The 6,555-nt window shown below is 52.8% G+C and overlaps 1 protein-coding gene across 2 annotated transcripts in view; it reads left to right on the top strand.

Annotated features, from left to right (window-relative positions):
- GNA12 (G protein subunit alpha 12) overlaps positions 1–6,555 on the top strand; it is a 76,664-nt gene that overhangs the window by 60,514 nt on the left and 9,595 nt on the right. The window lies entirely within an intron of this gene.

Here is a 6,555-nt window from a genome sequence, read left to right as displayed (position 1 = left end):
AGACGTGGGGAAGCCGCAGTGTAGACAGGGGCAGAAGGGCTCTTTCAGCAGGACGGTGACTGAGAGGCCTCAGTGTCCGCAGCCGCGCGCCCCGCTGTGGGAGTAAACGTTTGGGGACGCAGGGGTGGCAGGGAAGGAGGTCCGTGGACTTGACGAGGGGCCACACCTTGAGGCCAGGCCCGCCGCCTGGTGAACTGGTCTCTCCCCCGCTTGGACATCCTGGGTGAGTTGCAGTTCACTGTCTTTTCAGTCACTTCGGCGTTTTCTGTTTCTGCCCCAAGGCGGGACATGGAGGGGGGGAGGACCGGGCCCCGGCCACCGGCCCGTTCGCAAGCCGCGGGGTGCAGCGGAGCCTTCTCTCTCACGTTCCGTCCGCGGTGGCTTCTGTTTCGTTCGATGCTTTTTAAATTCGAGTGTGCTGTTTTCACGCGTTCGTGGTCATATGACAAAGCCCCTGGCTGCTTCCAGCCGGAGCGGAGCAGCGTGGTGGCTGGAGAGGGCGCGGGGAGGGCAGGTGGCTGCAGTCGGGGGCTTCAGAAAAGGCGGTGGAAGGGCCGCGTCTGACGAGGTCCGCACGCTTTTCTGACCCGCTGCCCGCGGGGGTGCCCGGCCTCCGGGCTGGTTTTGAGGTGCCCTTCACCGCCTCTTTCTCCTTCCTGCTCTCTCGTAAAGTTGTAAACGGTAGAAATACTTTTTGTGTCCTGTGAATAGAGAAGGTCTGGAAACGCATACGCGCGGTTTAAAGAGTAACGAGCCGAACTCGTCTGCCCGCGGCTCCGATCTCAGCGTGAGCGGTCACTTAGGAGCCCGCGGCCCTCCCGCGGTCACGCACCTCCACCCGCCGTAGCCACTGCCCTGGTCTCGGCCATTTTTGTGTGTTTTCACCAACTGCGTACCCCAGACAGTGCCGAGGAACCACATAACTTGCCTCTTGGGCGACTTGTGTGACTGCTCCGCGCGCCAGCATCGTCACCTGCGACGTGGGGGCACTGCCCCTCGTCAGGACTCACTGAGCGGATGTGGGTGACACGTGGCGCAGTGCCCAGCACATGGGAAGCACGATCAGCGGGTCAGCAGCCGTGACCGTCATTGTGTTCGGTTGTGCCTGTTTTTAAAGTCCATGTAAACGAGGGCCGTGTAAACGCCCTGTCCGGCTCGCTCCTTCAGCTCATCGTCACATGTTGAGACGCATCGTGTTGCCGCACACGGGGCGAGGTCTCTCGCGTTCGTTCCCAGGGGTCCGTTCTGTGACCCCGAAGCGGACCCAGGCTGCTCCCAGCCCTGGCTCTGGCGATCACGCTGCCCGGAGGTTCCCAAAGTGTGGTCGGGGCGGGAGGGGTTTCGTAACGAGGCTGAGATGCCGTTCGCCCTCTCCGCGCGTGCGTTTGGAGCTTCCAGAGGCACGTGGCGTTGGACGGGGGCCCCGCCGATGGGCCAGGCCGGTGCGTCCCAGCTCTGCGTTTTGTGATCCAGTTTCAATTTCTAACCCAGTGAGTGTTGACAGTTGGGGAGATGTCGCATGGGCCAGAGGTGGTGGTGATTTTATTTGAATAATTGAGTAAAAATACAGGGGCTTTTCTAAAGAGCCCGAGGAAACCGGCTTCTGACTCAGCGGTGTTTTGCGGTGGCTGATGGCTGATGGCTGATGCCTAAGCGTGCGAGTTTCCCGGCGCTCGTGAGGTTCTCGGTGCTTCCATTTCCCGCCGGTCGCACAGCCGCGGGGGTGCGGGGAGCGTGGTCCCCTCGTCCTGCCGCTGTGACGGGGCGGGCTTCCCCAGACGGCCGGCAGCACCGCGTCTTAAAGGAGGCGATGTTTCGATGTTTCGTGTTCGTCCGCTCTCCAGCGGGCGCATCGTGCCTGTGCGCAAGGCGCTGGCCGAACTGAGGGGACACGAGCGAGGGTGCGGGGCTGCAGGCGGCAGGTCACCCGGCCGCTCGGGGCCGCTGCCCCCCGCTCTGGCCGGGGTCCGGTGCCAGGGGCGCCGGTCCTCTCGCGGGCTCAGGGCTGGGTGGCCAGCTCCCCTGTCGTCGGAGGCCATCTCCTTGCAGCCGTCTGACCACGATCTCCGTGTCTCCCTGCTCGTCAGCGGGGGCCGCCCCGCGCTCCCCGCCCCGCTGTCAGGCCAGGAGGAGCTGCCTCTCTGAAAAGGCTCTTCCGCTTAGACGAGGCCCCCCAGGCGCGCCTGCTCGCGGGAGTGCGTCCCCGCTTGGCCACCGGCCCCTGCCAGGTCGAGGGGGCACCGCGCCGGGCGCGTGCTGTCGAGCTCGTCCCGAAGTTTCGCCAGCGCGGACATCATTCCCAGCCCAGAGTCACAGAGACTTTGACCTCAACTTTCCCCAAGTCTGCAGCTTCAGTCTTTATGTCTAGTCTGTGACCCGTTCTGGGTTAACTTTTGTGTGTGGTTCGGGTAGGGTCTGTCCCGCACCCCGTACGGATCGCCAGCTTTTCCAACGACACGTGCCGCACGCGCTGCCCAGGCTCCCTTCACCGAAGACGTCCTTCCCCCTTGAGTTACTTGACGGCGTCGAAGGCCGGCGGCCGTCTCTGTGGGTCCAGTCCTGGCCTCCCGTTCTGTCCGCTTGGCCACGCGCCTTTCCCCGACACCAAACTCTTCTACTCTCAATTTATGACAGACCTTGAAATCAAGCATCGTAAATCGTTTTTCTTTTATAAAATTATTTAGTTATTCTGCTTAACAATTTCCACCAAAAAAAAAAAAAACCTGCTAAGATTATGACAGGGATTGTTGAATCTATAGATAAATTTGGGAAGAACTGACATCTTAACAATATCGAGTCTTTCAAAATTCACAAACGTGGCACACCCCACCAATTATGTAGGTCTTAAAGTTTTTGTAGCCGGCTTCTACAGTTTCCAGTGAAGAGGTTTTTCATTTTTTTAAAGAAAAAATCTGTTTGAGCTACTGTGATAAGGCAAGAAATACAAGAAAGGAAATATGAGGCATACGGATCGGAAAAAGTCCGATTGTCAGGTGACAGAAAATACCAAGGAATCCACCTAAAAAGTCACAGAGCTAGTCAGTCAGTTCAGCAAGGTTACAGGATACACAGTCAACACATTAATATCAATTTTATTTCTATACACTAGCAATGAACACAGAATTTGAAATATAAAACCATTAACAATTGCTCCCCTAAAAAGGGAAATACTTTGGCGTAATTTAGCAAACTATATATGGGACTAATTTGATAAAAACTCTAAGACACTCATTAAAGAAATCAGAGCGCATCTCAACACACGGAGAGACATTCTGTGTTCATGGGTCAGAGGCCTCAACACAGTAAAGATGTCAGCCCCGCTCATTTTTATACAGCTCTAACAGAATCCTGTTACAATCGCAGCGAGACCTTTTGCGAATACAAATATAGTTGCTCTGAAAGCCACGCGGAGAGTCACTCCAGCAGCCAGACGGTCTGGAGGGAACAGCAAGCTGGGAGGAAGCGCTCTGCGTCCCTTCAGACTTTCTGCGTAGCTGCAGTGACCAAGACTGCGCTGGCAGCACAGAGACGGACACACGGGCGGGTGGGACAGACGTGGGCCCGACTCATTTTTGACAAGTGCAAAAGCAGGTCGGCAGAGGAAGGACAGCTGGGACCACTGGACATCCACAGACTTAAAACGGAAGAAGAACCTTGACCTAATCTCACACCGTATCCAAAAATTAAACTGATCACAGATTTAAATGTAAAATACAAAACTTTGAGAAGATGACGTTTGAGAAACTCTTTGGTACCTAACTCTGGGTGAAGAGTTCTCAGATGTGACATCAAAAGCACTATCTATGAAAGAAAATAATTATTTTTGGAAGAAAGTCAGTTCTCACATCATCAGAATTCAAAACTTTCGCTCTGCAAAAGATGTTCTTAAGAGGATGAAAAGACAAGGCACAGATTGAGAGAAAATATTTGCCAGCCACGTATCCAACAAAGGAGGACTCTCAAAACTCAACAGTAACAAAATAATCCAAGAAAATGAGTAGCAGATATGAAGCGATTTCACCTGAGAGGGTGTTCAGATGGCGTAAAAGTCCATGAAAAGATGCTCAGCATCACTAGCCATCGGGTCGTCGCAAATTAAGGGAAATGCAGTTTAAAACCATATTGAGATACTTATTAGAACAGATCAACCAAAAAATCACAATAGCAAAGGCTGGTGAGTGTATGTGTGGCATCTCTCACACGTCACTGGTGGGCATGCACAATGGTGCAGCCATCCTGGAAAACCGTTTGTGAGTTTCTTTCAAAAACTAAGCGTGTGCGCACCGCACGACCCAGCAGTCAGGCTCCCGAACGTCATCCGGAGAATGAAAGCCGTGCCCACCCAGCACGTGCACCAACGTTGACAGCAGCTTCATCTGCAGCAGCCAGAACACGGACATGGCGAGAGCGTCTCTAGATCGGTGGGTGCCTAACAGACGGGTGCACCACAGCACGGGCTGCGACTCAGCAATTACAAGGAACAAGCGTTTGATGTCCACTGCAGCTGGTTACATCTCGAGGCATTCTGCTGAGTGGAGGAGAGCCAGGCTCTAAGCGTCACTTGCTGTGTTGTTCCCGTTCGAGTACAATCCAGAAAAGGCAAAGCCGTACAACAGAACAGATCAGTGACGGCGGCCCGATGGGCGGTTGCCAGGGCCGAGGATGGCGGAGGGAGGAGGCCGGGTCTCTGTGCCGGGGGAGCGCGTCTCCGCCTCGAGTGCGAGGAGGGGCCACGCGAATCCGCGGACGTGAGAGCGCGTAGAGCTGTACACGCGCTGTGCCAGTGCCGGGTCCCGGTCTCGATGTCGTACCGTAGTTACGTGAGACGTGACCATTGGGAGAAATGGGGGCCAGGTACACTGGACTTCTCTGTACTGTCTCTGCAACTTCCTGTGCATCTAAATTATTTCGAAATACAAAACATATAGCGAAACAAAAAAAGTTTTACCCGTAAGTATTTTGTGTTTCTTACTGCTAAGTGGAATAGGTTTTTTCGAATTTCGTATCCCAGTTGTTTACTGCCAGTATATAAAGCACACTTGATTTTTGCGTGTTGACCTTGTGTCTCGTGCCTTTGCTGCCGTCACTTACTGGTCCTTTTGTTAACTTTCTCACAGATTCCTTAGGATTTCACATGCCACCAGCGATGTGATCTGTGAGTTTAGTTTTATTTCTTGCTTTTCAACCCTTGTGCCTTTTGTTTGCTTTTTTTTTTTATTTTTTTTTTTATTTGCTGGCCCTTCCTCAGTGCTGACCAGACGTGGGCGCCTTGCCTCGCGCCCAGCCAGCGGGGAACGAGCTCATCGTTCCAACAGTAAGGACGATGTTAGCCGTGGGTTCTCCATAGATCCCCTTCATCAGACTGGGAAAGTTCCTTTTTTATAGTTCAATGAGACTTTTCAACCACGAATGGATGGTGACTTTTATCAAACGCTTTTTCTGCATCTATGGAAACGTTCATGTTTTTTCCTCCTTATTTTGTTAAAATGGTTTTCAATTTCTGTTTTATTGATGTATTTTTCTTTTGTACATTGTTGGGTTCGACTCGTATGAAAAACACCTCTGTGCCTGCTGTGCCCAGGTGTGCGGGGATTTCCCCCACACCCAGCAGCAGCTGGGTGTCCCACAGTTCAGCTCAGCTGCGACGGCGTCTGGTCCCACGAGACCCCCGCACACCTCGATGTGCTTCTGGGCTCCGACGCTTCTGACGTCTGACCCAGAGTTGCCCGTCTGCTCACGCTGCCCGCCTCTCTGGTCTCGCACGCTGCCCACTTTTCCCATGAGCGCCCTTAGCAGCTTAGTCATAATTATTTTAAGTGTCCAGTCTGTTCATTCTAAAACCGCTGCCATATCCGAGTCTGGTTGCGATGCTTCACGTCTTGGCACTGTGATTTTCGCCGTTCGTCTTGTAATTTCGGTTAAAGCAGGATGCGCTGCGTCCGATGCTGGCTCCTGGCGAGCTGTAATGCTCTGCATGCGCCTCTCTCTCTAGTTTGGGGTGGCAGCTGGCGGCCACAGTTTGCCCTGTGACGTCAGTTCTCTGTGGATCTGAGAGCAGTTGTTGATTTTCAGTTCAGTCAGCCTTTTCCTTGTCAAGTGACAACTTCAAGCTCTTACACGTCGGCCCAGAAATGTGTGATTTCTCTTGGACCCGTGGATTATTTAGAGGTGTGTTGTCTGAGATCCTTGATATGATTCTCTCCACATTTATTGTGTTTGGAATTTGTGGAGTTTCTTAAAATCTGTACATTTATGCCTTTCACCAAATTCGGAAAGTTTTCTGCTTTTTAAGAAAAGGCCTTCATCCTGCCGACTGTCCCTGTTCTGTTGTGGGTTCCAGTCACAGTGCGTTAGAGCTGAAGCTGCCCGCAGATGCCAGAGTCACCTCCCTTTAGCAATCTCGTTTTCCAGTGGGATTCGGTCATTTCTGTTACTCGAAGGTGAAAGTTCACTAAGTCTTTTCTGTGTCCGTCTTCAGTTGGTTATTAAGTCTGCACATTAAATTTGTCGTTTTAGATATTATACATTTCAGTTCTGAAATTTCTGTTTGGCTCT

The sequence above is a fragment of the Pteropus vampyrus genome, unplaced genomic scaffold (assembly GCF_000151845.1).
Source record: "Pteropus vampyrus isolate Shadow unplaced genomic scaffold, Pvam_2.0 Scaffold90, whole genome shotgun sequence".
NCBI classification, from domain to species: Eukaryota; Metazoa; Chordata; class Mammalia; order Chiroptera; family Pteropodidae; genus Pteropus; species Pteropus vampyrus.
This window is presented reverse-complemented; position numbering and strand designations above follow the sequence as displayed.